Source organism: Ptychodera flava, chromosome 9 (assembly GCF_041260155.1).
Source record: "Ptychodera flava strain L36383 chromosome 9, AS_Pfla_20210202, whole genome shotgun sequence".
Classification (NCBI taxonomy): Eukaryota; Metazoa; Hemichordata; class Enteropneusta; family Ptychoderidae; genus Ptychodera; species Ptychodera flava.
This window is the reverse complement of record NC_091936.1, coordinates 3,408,157-3,431,754: the sequence shown is the minus strand read 5'-3', so window position 1 is coordinate 3,431,754 and position 23,598 is coordinate 3,408,157. Positions and strand designations below refer to the sequence as shown.

The following is a 23,598-nucleotide window of genomic DNA, read 5'->3' as shown; positions in this document are numbered from 1 at the left end:
ATCCTGCAACCAATATTGACATTAGATTAGCTGACCCAATTGTTCTCCTATCAAATGTCAGTCTTGTGCCGATGTCTCCCCCAGGTAGCAGAACTACGAAGGTTTTTAGAAATCAAAACTTCATCTTTGCTGAAAGGTTTTTTCTCCTTTTAGACAGAACAAATGATAGCACAGAAAAGTCATTGTGTAAATGACTTGTTAGGGGTTCAGTAAATCCTAGATGGCATTCTCCTGACTCATTCATGAAATCACGTAGAAATTCTCCAGGCAATATCAGCCTAGAAAGCTAGAATGCTGTAAGAAGCTTTGCACAGCAGAAAGCTGAAATCAAATTTCATCGGTTGATTTTGATGTATGACCTCAAAGGTGAACCAGTGTGAATATACATGTAAATGTTGCTATTCAGTGGCTGTCCATCTGTCAAAGCCCCTCCGTATTCTTATAAAATTGAGTATGTGACCATATTCATGTATTTTAGATTTCCAATGTTTATATATTACCGGTAGCAAGGGACATGCTGCGTAGAATTCTGAATTTGTGTATCACTGTGTTTGTTTTTGTATCAAAAAGTTACATGTACCTTGATCTAGTGATTTCAGAACTGCCAGCCTGGTTTGGTTGTCATAGTATTCTTTGAAAAGTTGTATTTATTTAGTCCGCTGATGTTAAAGAATGTTATATTTGTATCTGTGAGAATTACATCTTGTTTGCAAACTGCCAAGCTTAATGTTAGATTTGACATCACCTTAAAGATAATGCTATTTTACTGGAGAGTTGTCAATGACAGAACACAGGACAACCAAATTACTTCCAATATTTTAAGTCCTTGGTGACTCAACATTGAACCTAATTGTTTACTTGTCTGGTGTCTTCTTTTTAAAATCAAGCACTCATCTGTCTATATATATTTCTTTCAATTCAATATTTATATGCATAGATTTGTGCAGGACAATAGAACTTCTGTTCAGCTGAGGAGGAACTAGTAGTGTATGGGCTGTGATGTGCCAGTCATCCCCTCCCCTTAAAATAAATGATGTGTACATACAAAATAGATTAGGCTAAATAAAGTGTACCAGGCAATTTAGGGCAAATGAATTTTCGATGTGGACATCGGAAAATTGTTCACTTTCAAAATATCTATTTTCAAACAAAATTGTACAATAAATGCATGTAGCTGTGATTGTCAGCAGTTGTGATGGCAATACCTGTGAGTTATTAAACTGTATAATCACTGTGCTAATCACATTATTTATAAAATTGATAAATTCCATGTTTAAAAAATGATTTATCTGTTTGCTAGTGAGACAAGGTACAGGCCAGAAGATGTATTTTAATCTGTAACAGATGTAATCTTATGATATGTCTAAGATAGAGACAGATTTGTGTAGGGTTCAATCAGAGGTGTTGATAAATGCCAGTATCACAGTGAAATGGAAGTTCACAGATGGCTGGACTGTGTTTATCTTGTCATACTCCCACAGGAAATGATCAGCAACCATTTGATGTAATTACATGCTCAGTTCCCCCAGTGTTTGCATACAATGTGGAACTGTCTTTGAATTTGACCATTTGAAAGTTCATTCACACTCTTGATAGAAATACAGTGAAGTAAAAGGAGCGTTTCCTGCGTGGTCTAAATCTCTTCATTGTATCCAAAAACAATAAAAGATCCACCCACAGATATCTTATAATGGTGTATATGACAGTGGCATTTACATGTACTGTGAGCAAAGAGTCTTCCCTTCCTTTGTAAAACAACCATGGTGCACTTACAGCTGATCAATTTGGCGTAAGTAATGTGTCACTGGTCTGTGTTTGGCAGACAGTCCCACTCAGTCCATTCATACATGTAGACCTCGCTGGTCACAATCACATCTCCCATGCTTCTTCTCCTAGTCAGGTTATTGATTTCAAAACAGTGGAATCAACCATGCAGAAAATTTGACTCAAGGTGAGAAAGCCTCTTTGTGTGGGTGTATAAACCAACCAGTGTCCAGCTGTGAACTGGAAAAGGGACGTTCAAGAAAATGAACACTGTCAGATATAAACTTACAACCAGTATGGTATGTACATGTATGCAGGTGTCAGGTAACCTGTGTGGACCTGGTGAATTATTATGAGCTGGAAACAGCCATCACAGTCAAGATTACTCTGAAGATCTAGTATGTGTTGACTCTGTGTGTTTGTTTTGTCAGTGTATTGTGCTAGACTGCAGGAGTGTCAACTAATTAAGATGTACCATGTGTATATAGACACTGTTGCCTATGGCGTTTTTCTGGCTACACGTATAGCATGTAATGAGATCCTAAATTACTCAATCAGTACTACTGCATGTGCCTTTGTATATGTCTTTGACAGTGTGTAATATTGATCATTTACTTAATGTGTGGCAAAATGTATCATAAAATTTGCCAAATGAATACAGAGATGCTAGTGTCAGCTTCTGCAAGTTTAGCCTAAAATCCTATTCGTCCGCTTGCCTCCGTACCTCCGTCCGAGAGTGGGACGGGGGTACGGAGGCAAGCGGACGAATAGGATTCTAGGCTACTGCAAGTTTGAATTAAAAGTCTTTGAAACTACATTAGAAAATACAAACAAAATTATCAAATTGTATGATTTTAAGTGAAATCTACATTAGAATGTAATTTGCTTGTGGATACAAATGTAGGAAAAAAAATGCACAAAATAAATCAATATATACATATACATATATTGAAATCAATGCAATTGGGCTAATCTACATTATTTGCTGATAGTGACAGGTTTTCATTTCATTGATGATTCGATCCATACAAAAACAATACATCAGATGTTAATGAAATTTGTTGATATGTATCCAGAGTGACAGTAGTCATGGTAACCAGCTAGTCTAGTGTGGTGTCACTTGAAATGTCACTTCATACTACCACCTTGTCATAGAAGTTTTGTAAATGTTGACAATCTCATGATCAAGCAAAGGAACACCACACTGGGTCCCAGTACAAACTTACATGTACTTTTGAGAAAATCAACTTCAATTGGTTGCCTCAATCTGCAGCTCAGTATACCAAGTTGCTGGTGGAGTGCAGTGTAGTAATAATTCTTAGAGTGCTAAAACATAGATAAGTGTGTAGCTGACTTGCACATCTCTGAGTTCCATTTCATTAGCCGTATCTAACCCAACTTATGACAGACTTTTATTGTACGTTAGAACTCTCCAAACAGGTAACAATGCACAAGTCTGTGAAACCACTGTGGTCGAGGGAGTGTGGTGAAATATTTGCATATCAACTTTCGGACAAAATTGTGGTTTGTCCACATTTTACAAAATTTAATAAGAGAGTTGTTAACCAGATCAATTTCTCTCTTTTCTATCTTGCCTGGACATCACACATCAAATTACATTCATACTTGGTCAGTGATCTGCATTAACCTGACCACCATAGACAGCCACTAGTATTCAGCAAATACATATACACATTATAGCTATGATTTATTTGCAAGTATCTAAAAACAACCTTGTTCTTGTTCATCATTGTAAAAGTCTGTGCATCCAATTGAAACTTTATATTTTTTTCAAATTTTGATCATATTGAAAATTGAAGTGTCCATAGTTTTGGTGTAATACAACACTTGTATTAGAAAATGAAAACCCTTTGATAACACATTGCTGTTATAGTGTAAGTTGCATGTAATTATTAAAAGTAATATCTCACTTGGAAAAGTTCTGTCATATTAATCTAAAATTTTGTGAAACATGCCAAATGTATATATTCAGAAAGTTTAGGCAGCAAATTTGCATAGTTGGTATCAAGTGACATATTTGGTTAATTTTGTATCACAAGTAAAATGGGATTTTATTGCGTTGCTAAAACATGCCTTGAAAACATACCTGTGGCATAATTTGTGGTTGTTCATCGGTGTATTACAGATTGTAAATTGTGTCTGTATGGAATGAGATAATATGAAAATACTCATATGAAAAGAGAAATGTTGCATGTCAGTCTTGTACCTGAGTTCAGGGTAGAAATTGTCTTCATGATGTCACATCACAAGATGTCACATGTACATGCATAACAGAAATGAATTAAAACAAACCATCACGTCCTGTAGCAAACCTATCTTTCAAAACAGCATTTATAGTGTACAAGATTATATCTGTATGTATGCAGTGAACCAACCAAAGTGTAGCCATTTCACCTTTTGCCTTGTCAGTGTGCAGAGTCCAGACTCAGATTAAACATAATTTAATGAAAACACAGTATCACACTAGGGTATGGCTAAAATATGACAGCCCAGGCCATGCTGTGAGAACTGCTACTACCAAAGCCTCTAACCTATTCTGCCAGTTAGAGTTTGACATGAACACATTCATGTGATCGCCTTGCCAGACTTCATTTATATTCCTATCAGCTAAATCAAGTATTTGCGTGGAACGTTTTGTTCGAGGTGAAATTTTCAGCATTCACACCTTATTCCAGGTAGCAAGTCAAGCGTATGTAAACTCAATTGGATTTGTTTCTACTCCAGGAACTCAGGAATTTAATATCACTAGGGATGTTCTACTATTATACAGGTGAAACAGGGTGGTCTGGATTACCAGTATCAAACACAAGCCATACAAAGTGTTCTCCAGAGATAGAGTGCTATTGTAATAAATGTGTCAAGGATATTAACATAACCAAACCAGGATTTTATCATTGTAACTCTTAAAGCAGAATTAAGAAGCAAAATGTATGTTTAGAACATAAAAATGTCACGTATGGAAATTGTTTCATTTATTCATTTAATCAGCTATAGCATATTCAGATAATTTTTTGCTTCATCAATTTTAGAAATAAAAGTTTATAAATCAGTGATTTCCTTTGTACAATGTAAGCAATCTACTCAGCTTGCCATTTTTCTGCATCACTTCAAATGATGGAATTTCTGGCACAAGTGATTTCTTACACAAATATGAAACAGTCCAGTCTGCTATCATTATTTCTATCATGCATCACATGTATTGAAGTGTGCAACAGTTGTGTCGGTTGAGGAAATTATCAGCCATAGCATTTCTACGCCTCAGTAGCCAACTTGTCACAGACTTGAATACTTATTGGATTTCTATCAGAACAGAGGACTGATGCTTCATATGATATGTGTGCCTTCAGCTTGGAAGATTCAGACTGATAACGTCTACGGTGTGCTGTTTTCATTTGGTTAGGGAAAGTTTGCCTCAAAACATTTGCTTATGAAATGGAAACAACTTCCAAACAGGAAATTATGGTGTAATGGACAAGATATGAATCTATGATATGTTTGATATCGTCTGACTAACTTCTGTGAATCATTTTCACTGGGTAGTTGTTGATGTGTCTTTGTACTCAGTACACTGTAAGCACTGATAGAAAAAGCAATTTTTACCCATTCACCTTTCCATATTTAAACCACATTTGTAGGTCAATCTAATTTTACCAATATTATGCTGGGATCTCTTCATGAATAACCTAGGCAATGAAAAACTTAACTTACCATCGTACTAAATGTACTTCAGATAATTGCCACTGGTAACTTTATGTCAGTTAGAGTGTTATATATTGTTGAATTCTGATCTTGTTGCTTTGAAATACTCTAACCACATACATATTGTTGTTGTTTTGTTAATGTCAAAATATGTCAGGTTACTGTTTGTAGTAATAATAAAGTAACAACCCTACTTTGTGTGAATTACAGACTAAAAATTTAGACCTATCCCATTAACATCTTATCAAACATCAACTCTGAGAAGGGTACATATTTTGGTTTCACTCTGCACTGTGTTGTCATATTTTGATAACTCTGCACTGTGTTGTCATATTTTGATGACTCTTATAAACTCTGGTAAAATAAGTGATTTATTTGACAGGAGCATAATAATATGTTTATCACACCTTGATATTTATCATCACATCGGTTAATTCTCGTTGAAGGCATCGGATGAGCAAAATCTGACATCAGTTTTATGATTTTAGTTTATCATGAAGTGAAGACAACTACTACAGGTACTTGAGTTCTTTGTATGTGTGAAAACTCAGAAATAGTATAGTGATGAGACTTGTGGGAGTGGTGTCTTTCATATGATAATATGAACATCTCAATAAACTATTGTTTCCATAGAAAATCAATGAGAAATAATGAAACTAGTACATGTCTCTATTTATAATGGTAAATATCATAGACTGATATGTAGTAACACCAGTCCATTCATTATTTATTTATTACTGCAGTATTTTAGATATAATTGCAAAATAGCATCCACAGCAAGCGATGTTAATGTTCTTGTCGGTACTATCCTCATTTTACAAAATATTAAGGATATCATTCATCCTGATATCTGTATCTGTACATGGTTTGGAAATATCTGACCAATACTTCAGCTGTTTCTATGGAAACCATTGTCTGATAGTGTACAGCGGTTTTACCTATCCCAGGAAAAGCAGTGTCAGGTCAGGCCTGCATTTTTAGGATGAGGATTCCACCTCACTAAACCTTTCATGGTTGAGAAAGTCAATGAAAATAAACATACCTGTGTAGTTTACTCAGCAGTCAGCTGTTTTTACATTTCATCATAGTAGCATGTCTGTTTTCATTGTACAAGTGTACTTGACAAAATACAAGACCATTTCAACATGTCAAGTCTTTCTTTGGCCATGCTCTTGTCAAACAGCCTACACAAATTTACAGTCCTTGAGGTAATCCAGCCAAAAGTAAAGATCCAAGAGTGTGCCGACTTTTCAAAGTCACACTTCAACCATTGTGACAATTAGACCCCCTGAAGTCAACATTAGATGCTGTGTCTCACTGTGTCATAGGATCACTGAATGGACACCACCATTGTACATGTTAAATGAGATGACCTTTCCTCCATCCAATGCTTGCATCATCGTGTTATTTCTAAAGCAGTGTTTTTAGTCCCCACGGACACCGTCCGGGGGGACTTATAGGTTTGGTCATGTCCGTGCGTGTGTGCGTGCGTCCGTGCGTGCGTGCGTGCGTCCGTCCGTCCGTCCGTCCGTTCACGCAGCTATCTCAGAGATGCCTGAAGCGATTTCATTCAAACTTGGTACAAGGATTACTTCATATGTCATACAGATGCACGTCGATTTGTTTTGTGATACGATCCAATATGGCTGCCAGGCGGCCATTTTATTACGATTTTTTCATGTACAGAGCCATAATTCAGGCATGTTTCAACTGATTTTATTCAAAGTTAGTACAAGGACATTGACCAGTGTCATAGATATGCACGTCGATTCTTTTTGTGATACGATCCAATATGGCCGCCGTGTGGCCATTTTGTTACGATTTTTTCATGTACAGAGCCATAACTCAGGCATATCTCAACCAATTTCATTCAAAATTGGTACAAGGACATTGACCTATGTCATAGCTATGCACATCAATTTGTTTTGTGATACGATCCAATATGGCTGCCAGGCGGCCATTTTATTACGATTTTTTCATGTACAGAGCCATAACTCAGGCATGTTTCTACAGATTTTATTCAAAGTTGGTACAAGGATATTGACCAATGTCATAGCTATGCACATCAATTTGTTTTGTGATACAATCCAATATGGCCGCCAGGCGGCCATTTTGTTACGATTGTTTCATGTACAGAGCCATAACTCAAGCATATCTCAACCAATTTCATTCAAAATTGGTACAAGGACATTGACTTATGTCATACATATGCACGTCAATTTGTTATGTGATACGATCCAATATGACCAGGCGGCCATTTTATTACGATTTTTTCATGTACAGAGCCATAACTCAGGCATGTTTCTACAGATTTTATTCAAAGTTGGTACAAGGATATTGACCAATGTCATAGCTATGCACATCAATTTGTTTTGTGATACGATCCAATATGGCCGCCAGGCGGCCATTTTGTTACGATTGTTTCATGTACAGAGCCATAACTCAAGCATATCTCAACCAATTTCATTCAAAATTGGTACAAGGACATTGACCTATGTCATACATATGCACATTGATTTGTTTTGTGATTCGATCCAATATGGCCGCCAGCAGGCGGCCATTTTATTACGATTTTTTCATGTACAGAGTCATAACTCAGGCATGTTTCTACAGATTTTATTCAAAGTTGGTACAAGGACATTGACCAATGTCATAGCTATACACATCAATTTGTTTTGTGATACGATCCAATATGGCCGCCATGCGGCCATTTTGTTACGATTTTTTCATGTACAGAGCCATAACTCAGGCATATCTCAACCAATTTTATTCAAACTTGGTACAAGGACATTGACCTATGTCATACATATGCACATTGATTTGTTTTGTGATTCGATCCAATATGGCCACCATGTGGCCATTTTATTACGATTTTTTCATCTCCTGAACTACAACTCAGACATGTATCAAGCAAATTTATTCAAAGTTAGTACAAGGAGATTGACCAATGTCATACATATGCATGTTAATTTGTTTTGTGATACGATCCAATATGGCTGCTGTGCGGCCATTTTGTTATGATTTTTTCATGTACAAAGCCATAACTCAGGCATATTTCAACAGATTTTAATCAAAGTCGGTACAAGGACTTTGACCTATGCCATACATATGCACATTGATTTGTTTTGTGATTCGATCCAATATGGCCACCATGTGGCCATTTTATTACGATTTTTTCATCTCCTGAACTACGACTCAGACATGTATCAAGCGAATTTATTCAAAAGTATTTTTATCACAGACCTAATGAAGAGGACTCTATCCTCTCTGAGGACCTGTAATCAAAGCACCCATTAACAAGTGGGGACTGTGTCATCAACAATGACTTGTTGTGAAATAAAACACAGTAAAGAAAATGTTAGCTACATATTCTCTGTACACTTTCTATCTTTTTAATTTTGTCTTGATAATATGGCGATGAGTCCGTCAGTCATAGCGGCGATGTCTTAGTTCATTTGGAATTGAGTTCCCTAATGAAATCAAGGCTGATGGATGTAGAAACATGCTAATTTAGTGTGTTGTGCCAATATATGCAGTTTAAAACTGTTCTAACTCTTGCTTTACATGCAGTAGGTCAATCAATTCTAATCTATCATTCTGGAATAACATGCATGGTACAGTACATAAGTGCTCTTCTATATCAAACATAGTTGACCATTTTCTGAGTTGACCAGTTTAACTATATTGGCAATTCCCAATACTGTATCCAATAGAGGAAGACTCCACTTTGATGTACATGAGGCTTTTGACAGATCTCTGTTTATTCAATGCCAAAGAATCTGCTAGTGGCAATACAGACCATGCTTTCAGAAGCCAAACCGTCTGAGTCCTGGGAATTGCCATTGGCGACGTGTGTTTTCCTGCAGACATTTTGGTGCCTTTATGTGAAAGACCAAATGAGGTATCCTGTATTGATGCAAGCAAAGAGAAGATGAACATCCCATGTTGGACACAGTCTGTGCTTTTACCATGCCCTTCATTGTGTACAGGAAATCTCTTGTATGGTGTAGGCCTTGGAGCTGATAAAGAATTCCAGTGCATTCACAGTTTGCCAAAATTAGTCAGGATATTTCAAACGCAACATTTACTTCAATTTACTGTATTCAGACTGCAGACTGGATGTTCTTTCTTTGCAGCATTGTCTGAGTCCTTCAAGCTTTGATACCAGTGATAATTTAACCCTTTTACCATACTCTATTCCTGTCTGCTTCTGTAACCTATTTTGTGACAACTGGATTGTAGTTGAGGGGCTAGCACCTTTTTTGGCATGAGCACACTATCTGTTTTTCCAAGCGAAGCTTTCTTTTACATTTTATTTCTTGAAGAATATTGGCAATGTCGTTTCTGGCTTTGTGTATATGAATAGTTTGTAATAATTCTATTGATAAAGCAAAAAAGTATCAGTTTGCAGTGTTTCATCCAGCATGGCACTAACAGGGGGATTTTCCCCTTTACTAGAAAATTTAGGGTGGATTTCACCAGTTTGTATGTTCTACTTGTAAGGTGTGACTAGCACCATTTCATGGGGGGGGGGGGGGCACTGCCCCCCCCCCCCTACAAATTACTAGGGGGTGTCAACAGAGGGGGAATCCCCATCCCCATCTCCAGATGAAACACTGGTTTGTTGTATGATGAGAACTATGCTACAAAAGATTGTACAGACAAAAGTAGTTGGAGTTTTTGACCAGTTCATGACGTATCTAGCAAATGTGAAGTGAAGTACTGGTCAATACTGCGCGGTATTAATTGCAGAGGTGGTTCATTGTTATTTAATCATAACAGTATATTGAAATTCTGTCGTGGAATGTCAAAACAGGATATTTGCTCTAGCTGTCGAGTCTGGAGAGCTTGTGCATGTGCCATTATCTATGCTATATGGCCAATCTAACACCGTTATTTTCACACTTCAACCTATTATATTGCTGTGTTTGTGCCATCAATATACTGGGTGTGATATAATTCACATTTTAAACTTATGCTTACATGCTACTTGCTTTTATAACAGATTTTCACACAAATCACACATATATCTTAACATTCTGTCGGTTTATCCAAGCAAGCTCAGCCTCTTCATAAAATTTGATCAGGAAACTCATTGTAGAAGTTGTTCAATGTTGTTTTGTACATCTGTTATCATGATGTTACTGCTTGTGTCAGGTTCTTCCCATTTTGCATTTTGTTTTATTGTTGGTCTGTTCAATTCACTCGCTAAGTTTGATGAAAATGTCCTTGAAGTTGACCAGGTGATCAGTGAGTGCTTTTGATTCATGGGTGCCTTCAAACGGAAAACAGAGCATTAAACCATGCTCAAGCTTCACAATCAAATCCATATGTTGTTGAAGGAAGATTGACATCAGAGACTGCATGCCCTCTCACTTTGAAGAGGTACCAACTCCACAGTTGTCAACATTGTCATAAGTTTCTGTTAAACAAAAAAAGTGGGTAAAGACACAAGACTAGTTACAACTCAAGTGTGGTAATGGTCCGTTGCCTGGATGCAAAAACTATTAACCACACTCCACTAATATTTCACTCAGTGCTTTATTCCTGAACAATCAGTGTCCCATTTCTTTTTACAGGTAGTCAACCTTAACTGAGCCAAGTCACTTCTCATATTTCTTCTCATGGACCACATGCCTTCAAGTCCAATAAGCTGGATATAGTAGATTATTAATCAACATACATCGTCCAAGATTCTTCAAAAACAAGCAGCTTCAGGATTATTGCTATTGATTGATTTGTGTATTCCTGTACAATCATCAACCATAAGGATAGGACAACCAAGATTTGTGCTGGCCTGGCCTGTGTTTACATGACAGGTAAGGAAATGTTTTGTTCTTGGTAAAGTAAGTCCTGCCTTGTCAAAATGTCTGTCACAGTAGTGAGTCAAAGGTTGAATTTGGAATCATCACTCCCAATAACAATGTTTCAAGCTGTGTGTGTTCTCCTCTCAGCTCAGTTTGCAATGCAACCTAACTTTGGCAGTGCACTTTGATTAGCAGTACCATGTTGAGACGCTAGGCAGTATGGGTATTTTGTGCAAAGTTATTTCAAATCTGAAAGCAATCTGTCCAGTTACTGGTTGGCAAATATTCATTTTATTTTGTATTACACTTGTCTATTATTTCAATCATAACATGTCTGTCATCAAACAATGAATGATTGACATTATTATGCAAACTGTAATAATTTCAAACTTAGTGACTGGTTATTAACATCCTGAATTTCATTTCAAACTAATGATTTTGTAAATAAAAGTGCAGGAGGTCTTGTGTGAACTGCTGGGACACGTTTGCTACAATAATATCAGAGAATAATTCAGCATTGCAATATGAATAACAGCTTGGCTTAAGAAAACATCTCTGAGTTTAAATTTCCTACATATTGAAAACATCGCGGTATACAGTCAATTAAGTTATTTGCAAACCAGTGTTCACAAAATTGTGATTTCTTGTCTGGCATTTCTTTACTAATAAGATAATAAAACAGTGAACAAATCATTGATCAATTAATTAAAATGTCAGAAATTCATGTACAGCTGTAGTCCATATCTTTGCACATATTTCACGCTAGGTTTTTCAGGGTTGTTTCATATGAATGATTAGAGGAATTGCATATGCTTTCACCAACTGGCATTGATGCCAATCAGCTGACTGTGTCAACCTGATTTGACCAATCAAACTTACATTTATTTATAAAAAGAATACCCATAGGGCGCAGTCTGTGGACTCAAATGCTTCCACATGCAGGTTTACTGAAGTCCTTATGTGGATTCTATTGGTTCATTTTAAATTGGTATAACGTCCCCAGAGAGATTTGGTGGAAGGCACAATTTTGGTAGGGAGAATAGCATGTAATTTTCATTGTGTACAGAATAACAACATGACCTCATGGGGTCATAGCAAATGAATTGAAGTAGACTTCACCTGCATTCTCTTCTTGAATGAAGGCTGAAAGAGTGAAACCATAAAGCAATTCAATGGCCATGCTAGATTCCCTATTGAATCATCTGATCTGTACCACCTCAATGTCTAGGATTATGCAGTGCTTGTCCTGTTACAGGTTTACGTACAATCTAAACACAGCTCATAGGGACTGCCTTTCACCACCAACCTCTTATATAATTAACCCTTTTGTTTTTAATGTGACCATTTGATCTATTACTTGAAAAGTCATGGAATTGTTTGACATGGAAAAGAATGATAGGAATTTCCACTGTCAACCATACTCTGAAAGTTAATCAACATTTTTTGATTTGCCCTCCATCAAAGTTGTAGCAGAATTGCAGGTGACCAAAGATCAGGATTGCAAGCAATAAGAGAATACATGCTCCACGGCTAATTCATTCATAGAAGTTGCAAATTTATGTTCCTGTGAGTAAAAGTTAACAGACCTTTGACAATGTATGCTACTTCTGAGAGTAGAAAATGGCTTGTATTAAAGAGGTGATGTTGCTTTCTTGACTTTAGAAGCCCTCAATTATGCCAAACACTCTGATCAGAATCAGTGATTTCACCGCTCCGTTGAAGTGATGACCCTCCTGTGGCGTAGGAGCTTGGCGATGGATGTTGCCATGGCAAATTATAGACTTGAGTCAATCTAGGGAGTGTTCATTTGAAAGAGCTTGTGAATTTGATTAGACCGCAGGGGTAATAAACATGTAGACAGCCAAGTTGCTGATCCCTAAGACTAATGCATCCAAAGTGATGTGTTCACAAACCAAAGCTGCATGTATTCACAGTTAATGCTACACTAGAGATTCATAAAACATGTCTTTAAAGAGGATGATCTCTAAATGACATTCAGGGTCAGCTTTTATCAAGCATTGCTTTCCAATACAAATCAGCAGATACATTGTATTTCATTATTAAAGCAAGGTTGATAATCATCAGGGATGGGAAAATGTTTTTATGTATCACCAAAATAAAATACCTTTTCTCCATGTGTGAATATAGAACGTGAAAATCCTCATCAGACCATAATTTTACCAATTTCATCACAAAACAGATGATATATTGGTGAAAATACAAGAGAATTAGCAAAATTATTGACAAATTTGTAAATTACTGATAAGAATAATGGCAAAAATGTGAAAATAGTGAGTGAACCTTGAAATCTACAATAAACAGGATTCTGAAATGGAATGATAAGTACAACAGGTAATGATATGTAACATACAAGTATTTTGAGGTGGTTCATAAAATGGGAAAAGTGAGTTCACATCATTTGTTGTATTCAGTGGGAAAAGCGTTCCTCAAATAGATACAGGAAATGTAAAATATCCTATCAGCATTTTTTAAGTCAGAACTCTGTTTGCATTAAAACAATATGTAGTCACAGATGTAGTGTTTCTTTAATTAGGAACTGATACAACTATTGTTCATTTGCAGTTAAATTTGACTAATTTGTAAGTAACACTCACATGAGGCATACATGGTCAGCTGACCTGTGTGAACATCTCAATAATGATACAAGGTGTTTGATATTTGCATTGAAAGCTGATTACCACTGAATCATACTTCCTGTATTCAACAAATCCTTGATTGTCCTTCTATCTTATAGAATTGTGCTTTGATTTCAAGACCATACTGCATTTGTACACACAATCATGTCACATAATATCAAGACATTATTCGTGTGTGATGTCCTAGTATATAATATGTAACAAGGGTTCTCCATTCATGTTACTGTGGTTCTCCATGCTATATTTAATATGCAATCATTAGGGTATATTTGAAATGGTACTGGGGTTCCAAAACCATATCTTAACATTTGTTAGCCTGTATGTCTGAATCATAGCATCTGATTGGCTGAGGCCAATATTCTGAACTAGGAGACTTGGGCCCAGGACAGTGAATAATTATCTGACCTGAAATCCTAAGCGTTTGATTAGCCATAGCATGAGCAAAAAGTCCCCTACCCAGTGTCTGTAAACTCTTTACTTAATTTTACATTCTGAAAGTTGTAAGAACACTGGAGTCCTCTAGTAAATTCTGATCTATTTACACTTGAAATAGTTTGATAAATCTTCTAATGAAAAGCTTGTCAAAGCAGCAACACATTGATATGACATCATTGCTGTCATTGAGTGGTGAGAACCTTTGCACACAAGAGAACAAGACTCAAACTGACCTATTCTAGAACACAAGCCTGTCAATCCCCTTCCCCACTTTTTAAAAAATAACTGTTGCTTTTGAACATATTTTGTCCTATTATAATGAGGTTATAAACAGTGTGCTCAATGTATTTGGTAGCTGATATAAGACCTCTGCATAAGTAGTATGATTTATTCAGAAAGAGAACAATTAAGAAACTGTATGGAGGAGAAGAATGGTTATTTCCCACCAGATATGCTAATTTTCCACACACCGGTCTGATATATGTTATCAAAACCCTTGTTTGCTGTTTATATAATCTCTAAAAACTTCATTCTGCACATATTTGAGTTACTATGGATTTATTAAACATCTTAATCAGTCATTTGGCTCAAATCACATAGACATGATTGTAGAGATAGGAGATTGCATTTCCTATGATAAAATACACAAATTCCATGTTGGCTATCTTGGCATGAAATAACTATGGACAAACTGCAGATTGTACCTGTAACTTGCACTTCAAAGTTTTTAAATGTTTGACAAACTTCACAATCTGTATTTGCCAGACTTCTTATGGATTCACTTTGTATTGCATAGTTATAGTTTATCATGTGTACATAACGGAATGCGATGATGTCAAAATAAGTCAGGGAACTGAAAATCAGCAACAATGTAGACATGTATCGCAACACAAATGCAAAACCAAGACAGCACCTTGCTATGGCCAATAATGTAATTCAGTCACATCTGTGGGAAAGTCTCCCATGCTTGGAATTTGGAATCTATGGGGTTTTTTCCAGGATTATTTGATTCATGGTTTTGATTTATTCTCTCAGTCATGAGAAATGATTTCCTAGTAGCAAATTATTAATGGTGCATAATGGACAAAAGTCATATAAAATTGACACAGCTTGCAAGTATCAAATGAATGAAGTAGCCCCAGGATGCTTGTAAAAGCTGTCATTTTTTATCACAAAGAGATATGATATAGGACCTGTGATTAGATAATTGTTTGTCCTGTCTCATTTGTCAATGACTAATTGAGTTAATGTTTGAAGGGTATTATTATGTAATGGTGAATGTGATTTTTGGCAGAGCTAGGTGTCTTTTATCAGTCGGAGAACATGCTATGAATTATTTAACAGTTACACCTAAATGTATAATGCCAAGATATTATTCTGAGTTTCTTGCTGCCATCAGTAAAAGCTAGCATATGAATTTGCATCTGTGCTTTTTTGATAAATGAACTTAAATCAGTGAGAATATATGGACTACGTTCCTGTTTTCAATCATGTACAGTGTATCTGTATCTTGTAATAATCCTACCGCAGTCAAGGTTAAATCATACCAACATCCATCATGTTTTTTTCCAAGGTTCATTTTAGTCTCTTCATTTTTAGGGAATGTAGAAAAACAGCCAATATTTAGTGTTGATTGTTTGACATACATCTACTTGTTGAATAGTTGGAATCAGCAAGCTACTGTACATGTATTGCAAGTACAATTTTTGAAAGTGAATTTATGCCATTTAGCCACATATCTGTTCATTTAAATTAGGTCATCTATTGCACTTTTCAGATGAGTACAATTTTGGTGTCATGATGAAAGTGGACAAAAAATTGCAAGATGTCCATGCAATGCTTCTTTCTATGGTCTGCATTTCCTACATACCATTAATACGGTAGAGTCATGAACTTTGACATCAGGTCAACACTATGGTTTCCTAAGATACCCTTTTTGAAGTGTTTGTCCTGTGTTAGTGGTTCAGGGAAACACAACAGGCAATGATATGCTTTGTTCTGGTCATTACACCTTCAAATTCCTGGCAAAATAAAACCCGGTGCCTTTGAGTACTTGTGAGGTAGCTGTCAGATCTAATACAACTGATGATAATCACCTGCCAATGGAATGATAGCAACTCCTTGTACAAATCATTTACAACAGAAGGGTCAGTCTAAATATTTTCAATGGATTCTTGGACTTTAAATGAGAGGTCACTAGAATTTCTATGCTGAAAAAAGTCCAGTTACCCAAGAGAAATGTAGCTGATGTACCAAGTGAACTGTTTACATCTCATTGTTTTGTTGTTTAGCTATTCACCAGTCTTTGCAAATACCTCAGTTGAGATATTATCCATTCTCACAGATTATTACACATGGGAAATGACACAGGTATGTTTATCCTATGTAGTTTACTCTGAACTCAATGAAGAAACAACCAGATGAGTTATAGAGATGGCTTAATCAGCAGATTTCATTGGATGTGAAGGCGGAATTGCTTGTCACAAGTGGTTGAGGCGCAGTGTCTTGAAATCTAATGACAGGAAGACATACACTGAGATATAATAAAGCCTTCCCACAAAACCTAGACTTGCTCCAAGGCTGCGGGCATATAAATATCAAAACATAATAAATTGAAAGAATGTACTTTATCAGACTGTTGCATTTCATGAAAATGGTGTTATTATAGTACAAACAAATTTAACTTTGTTTCTTTAAATTGACTGTTGCTTCACTCTGTATATTCCATAAATTTATTCATCAGGTTGGTTGTGGAGAGCAAAAGTAAAACTTGCTAAAATGTGAAAGGATGTCTGATATTCTCACCTTAGAAAACCAAGTTACAACTGTCAATTAAGTTGCAACAAAAAATTGTTAATTCTTGTTTGCTGAAATTTCAAGCAAAGTTGAAGAATTGCAGTTGTGGCAAAGTGGCTCATCCATCTAGCTTAGGATTCTCATTGACAGATAACTTATGATCATTGGATATAATACCCATGTCATATGGCATTAGTCAGAAATTCCCATGTAATAGGAATTATTAAGCCAAGTAGGAAGATTTATATTCAACTTCCATTGCTCTAGGATTTCAAGCTTTGGTTGATAATCACTGAATGAAACCATAGTGGATTACTTTATTCATCTAGCCAGTCACAAAATGTGTATGCAAGTCAGCAACTTGATCTCTCTTAGTCTTTCAGTGCTCCTGGAAATCGTTTTATTTTCTGTATCATTTCGAGCATTGTATCTTTAAAAAATGTCATTAGCATATTTAAATTTTCAAATTAAATTGCAAATTAATATATTGATACTTTGGTAATACTATTGGTTATTATCAATAAACATTGTTACTTGGTGAATAAAGTGAATGATATAGGTTTTTCATTTAATAGTAAATAGTAGAGTTCAAATTGTCTTGATTAAGCCATGACACTGGAAAGTGTAGGGTTTGGGTTGGCAGCTTCATTCCATCTCTCAGCTAATACTTCATTTTTTGAGTTTTATACTTCTCTGTATTTGGAGAACTAATATTTGTGAGTATGTTTAGGTAAAAAATTTTCTCTTGAAATTCCAAGTAGATGTAGAGCAATAGGTGTTGTGAGTGTGAGTCTGATTGCCAAGTGCTTATAATTTCCAAAGTAATCACAGCTTTGACAACACGTTGGTTAGAGACACTCATTATTTTAGTCACAAATCCACAAAGATAGTCAGTCAGGCTGACTTTGTTTTAAGTATGTTGTAAATTACAACCTGTTAAAGACTTGCCCACAGATTAATCAAACACCTAGTAGTTAATTTGTAACCGACAGGAGCTAAATTGAAGCCAGTCTGTGAGCTGTTAGCTACTCTCAAGTGGTAGACTTTACATTTCACCAGTTCTTATTGCATTTACTCGGTGACAACAAGGATAGGACAGTACTTGTGAGACAGCTTCATGGTGCCAAACCTTAATAATCTTTGGTGGCGGTATTGATTTTGTCCAGACAACAGCAAACAGAAAACCTGTAAACGTGTCTACAACTGCCCAGCCATCCTCCTCTCTCAGAAAAAGAAAGTGAGGTTATATTTATAGATGCTTTAAAGAATTATGCAGTAAAACGTTTTTCTGTCTGAGTCATCATATCCAATTAGAAATCTGATTCACGCAGTCATTGAAATTGTCAATATTCAAGTCATATTGAATGCTCAGTAGTTTTTGCTCCAATATCTGTGTGAAATCACTCCTGTGATCGTGTTTGGGGGCAGAAAGATGTTTAGTTTTTGCAATCTCAGGAGTAAAATCCACTGAAATTTCTAGGCTTTTCATTGGTGGTGACAGTCATACGTACTTGTAAACTGCTGATAGTTCAGTGTTTAAACTATACGCTATCCATATTTGGCATGGAATATAGCTTTATCCCTGTCCTCTGAATGGTTTGGTCTAGCATGTAACCTCTGACCTCAACCAGCGGCATCAATTCTCATCAAGTTCACATTAAGGTGAGCTAGCGTACTGCCGTCAGAACAAGAATTTTCAAGGGAGTGCTGAGACTGTAACTGTGGTATTTATCGTTCTTCACGCTTGTGTAGCAGCTGTAAGTGAAAGGTACCAGTCGTTGAGGATTTAGCATCTTGTAAATTTTGTAGAGTTTGTTTTCTCTACGATTTTAAAATACTGTGAAGCTGTTGGTGATTGATGGATTAGCTGAACTGTGATAAATCTGACTTCCTGATTGTTGTGTGACAAATCTGAAAGGAAGTTGGTTGGATTGGTTTGTGGTAAGTATTTCCCCTTCATTGGAATAGTGTTTCAAAACAATCCATTGTACATTGAGACCCACAGCAACCACCCAGTTTATGTATGTAATTTCTACAGAGGTCAATTACACTTGTGTATTTGTTCTTATACTTCCCTCAGATTAGCTAATTTTCATGTTGGTTGATAAAGACTCTGATAATGTGTTGGCTTAGTGACTATCAGTGCTGTTTTTGTCGGTAAAACAGATTGACCAATAACGCTAATGCTATCCCTTAGCCACTCCAGTGGTGTAGTTCCAGTCCGTCTGTTTTTGCTTTTGTTCTCTTCATGTTGGATTATCGACAGGGAGTGTTTGCTTGTTGCTTTTTAATGCTGTCAATGGGATACCCTAATCTCCCATACAAAACATTCAAGGTTGTGCCCGCATTCTAGCCCAGACTTCTGAATGACGCCATCAATCTCAGAATTTTGTTGGCCATTCCCTTGAAAATTACACAATATGTGAGCAGAAATTTATGAAAGACCAACAGATATTTCAAATGGTGCAGATTCAGTGATACTGACTGACCTTGTGAGTGTATGGTACATTCTTTGAGAGTAGTAGGATATGTTAATTAAATTTGTAAAGTACAATCCAAGGTTTTTGAAGAAGTAGAATGGATAGATAACCAAAATAGCATTGTATGGTTAACTCTTTGAGAAGATATTAACCAAATTGGTTTTATGTCATGTTTAGTGGAATACCCAATTTAAGACAGAACATAGAGTAACTTTTAAGCTTTTATGTGAATTCAGCATAAAAACATTTAAACTTTGGACTGGTTTGTGTGTTGCTATATTTATATTTTTTATGGTCTCTAATGCCAAGTTAGATAAACAAGAAACCTTTGAAAATGTTTTCAGGGTACAACATACAGGACAACATACCATATATTGCCAAAAAGGTGTATGTATTGAAAATTAGGATTGCTGCACATAAGGGTTTCTGTGCTAAGAAACACATTTTGTCAGCAGTAAAACTCTGGACATTTCTGAATACTTGTGATGATAAACAGAAATCTCAGTTCTGTATGTAATATCTGGTACTTATGTGGATGATATTGTTGTAAAGTTATCAGGGTTAGGATTGTTTTATGACAAACATTCAATAGAATAGTGATCACAGTACAGGTTTTTGTCATCTGATACACTTTGCAATTTTATGAAATAATGGAGGTCTCAACCTCATCCTTCAGAAATGCTGAGATTAAAATATTTCTGACAGTGCAGTTAAATACCAGAGCACTCCAATCTCAGTTTTGGTTAATGAAATGACCTAGCTTGTTCCTACATGTAGAGGACCAATTGACAGGCAGTCATATCAGATGGCAAAGCAATACTAAAATATGAAATAAAACAAGTCATGTTTTCAAACAAGGACATAAATTTCAATCCAGTTTCAGTCACAAAATTTTGTGATGTTAACCTACATTTCATTACTTGATATGCTATTTTGATTTGTTGTTTAACTACTTTGCGAAAGTCAAATGTAATTTTAAACCTTCACAGGTATATGTAATATATATTTATTATTTAATGATTTAATTGTCTCTCTCAGAATAAGGTGTTGATAGCATTCTTACTGGACTGCAGTTGTCAGTCATGTAACATTTACCAAGTACAGTGAAGGATTGAAGACAGACTTTTAGGTGGGTGTCCTTGTGATAGGGCCATTTCACTGGAAAAATTGAACTTTCCATTGCCTTACTTATTGAAGAAAATTGACCAGCGAGCAGTACATGTATTGTACCTGTCCATGGCGCTTGTTTGTCATCTACATTTATGTGGAAGCTGCTTTATGAGACAAGAATTTATGACACTGTGTGTCCCTGTAAATTATACATCATTTTTATGTTTCAATGACAAAGAATTCTGTCAGGGATGTAAATTACATGTTTACATACACAGTGGTAAACTCACCATAGATAACAACAAAGCTGCATATTTAACAAACAAGTTAATCTTTCTGTCTGACAATTCTATTCCCTACACATTCCCTCCATCTTAACATAAGCTTGAAGGGACAGTTGGTGTTTTAATGACAATACTGGCATTGTATTCTTCTCATTTTAGTTGAAACTGATAAAAATAAATTGTGGAGGTAAATTTCAGACAGAAATTGCTAGGAGTGCATGGAGAGTTCAAGGTTTATCTTCAAGGCTTTGCCATAAATAGTTGTGTTGTATCTGACAACCAGCCCTGATAACGTTTTACATTGGCCAGACAGTATTTGCCTTGTTCAAGTTGTGTACCATTGGTAATTAACCAGTCACCACATATAAAGGTCTCTTTCAAGTTCATTGATATTTGCCATGTCAAGCTCACACGACTGCCATAAAATGTGTTGGCCTTCATTGTCCATGTGACTAGTGGATAACTTATCACTGTGGTACACCAACCCATAGAAACATTTATCAAATATCCAAATCATACTGCAAATGTGATGAATGGTACCTCACTGTTGTCAAGTCTTTACAAGACATTCTGAATATTTGGTCTAACATTGTAATAGATACAAACACCAAAGTTTATCACATAGTCTGTCAAGTGTTGTTCAGCTATACATTGACGTAGTACCCTGACTGTTGTTGAAAAGCTGAAAACTTTTCTTCAGCTTGGAGGCATGCAGTGTTAATAAGGATGTACAATGCAATACATACATGTACCGTAGTGTACAGAATGGTGCTCTCACTTACCTGAATGTTACATCAGATCACCTTTGTATCTCTCTTTTCATATATTTTCTCATGTGAAGTGTTAATTCACGAATTTCCAAAGTGTTTTTAAGTACATCAGTTGTGTATAATTTGATATACACATGATCACTCCTGGTTCAAGACATACCGGTATATTCCCTTTAATACAATTATTGATCAATTATAGCAATTAAAAGTTTGTCTAATTTTTCTACTTTTCATTTGGTCATGAAGTTCATGTACAGAAGAGAAAAGAAACTCTGAATCTTCTTTTTTTACTTCTCTGTAATTCTTGAATCGGAAAAATAGGGCTTAGCGTAAATCACTGGAACAATTATAGAATGAAACCTTTTTGGAGTGATTTACAAGCTTACTTTAACTGCTTAGGTGTGCTATAAAGAAAACACCTCCGTTGCATTGCTCTGAGTTACCATGGTACTATTAGTCTTGCTCTAACCTTCATTGATTATGTAGCAGTTTGAAAAAAAAATTGGTAATGAGTGTTGTGTCTTGGCATAATGTATTGATCATAGGAGTTGGAGTCATTCAGTGTTCTCAATTAAAAGATTGTCATCGTCTAGTAGTGTCCTCATTTACTACAAATACTTTGGTGCCATCTTCTATCACTGTAATTGCTTTCCTTTATCCGTAATTTAACCAAATTTCCTTTCTCTGAAATAAACCTTTACCATCCTTTGCTCTTTTCTAAAGAGTACGGGTGAGGGATGATAACTTTCAGTGTAAATTCCACATTCCTCCAAAGACAGTGCTTTCCTCCAAAACAATGTTTGTAGTTGTTTGACAGACAACAATGAGTCTGCTGTGGCTGTTTCTAGACTCTGTCATTGCCCTGCCTTACAACAAAAGTTGTTGTATTGAACTCATGCTGTGATGATGTCTCTGATTTCCAATATTCTCAGTAGCACATCTTTTGAGGACATGTTAGCTCTTGAGTAAATGGCATTCCTGTAGCATATCATAGATTAGTGGTATCCCCGTTGTGAGATGGATGACACCCTGCTGCTTCTGGTAATTTCAGCCTTCCATGAAAATTGAAACAGTTCAGCCGTGAGGTCAGTGGTGAAGGAAAATACAAGTAGCTGAGCAGAATATGACAGAGCGTCAGTGATGGTCCCTGACCATTGTCACACCATTGCATTTACTGAACAGTGGGACTCCTCATACTAAGCTTGCTGATGCTATCTTAGTGCTACTGAATTTTGACAAGATGAATTTAAGTAAAAGCTGTACCAATTGTAATATTCAATTATACTCATTTGGTTTTAACTTTTATATTGTTCATATCCCTTAGACTATTTACTATTATCCAATACACTACATAGCATCTCACCCATTCCAATAACCCCACCTTGCCACTCAGTAAATTATAAATACTTGTATGTAAATATCTGTGAGTGTATCAAATACCAGGGAGGCTATAACAACTATCGTGTCAGTCAGCAATGTTGAGATAATTTTACATGGTTTGTACTGATACAGAAATACATCAGTATACTTTGTCCAGTGTTGCTTTGACCTATTGATTCAATTTTATAGAACCATGGGATATTTTTCAGTTTCATCTCATACACAGATATGCTGAATGAAATGTTGATTTGTCAAATCATGTCAAAGCCGTGGTCAATAATAGTGTACCAGTACAAAATACGCAATGGCCACTTTAAAAACTATATACATGGACTAATTTTTACAGTTTTTTCCCTGAAAAGGTGTAAATATCTGTTTGTACCATCTTTAATAGT

General features: G+C 36.0%; 1 protein-coding gene across 7 annotated transcripts in view; it reads left to right on the top strand.

The window, feature by feature from the left end:
• LOC139139800 (ly6/PLAUR domain-containing protein 6-like) overlaps positions 1 to 23,598 on the top strand; it is a 97,371-nt gene that overhangs the window by 39,866 nt on the left and 33,907 nt on the right. For 4 of the 7 annotated variants that reach the window (XM_070708722.1, XM_070708725.1, XM_070708724.1 and 1 more), the window contains one exon: positions 11,064 to 11,303. The gene's annotated coding sequence lies outside the window, so the exon portion shown is untranslated. Of the gene's footprint in view, positions 1 to 1,993; positions 2,064 to 11,063; positions 11,304 to 18,787; positions 19,121 to 23,598 lie in introns of those variants that run through there. The other 3 variants (XM_070708726.1, XM_070708729.1, XM_070708727.1) reach the window with 3 other exon arrangements.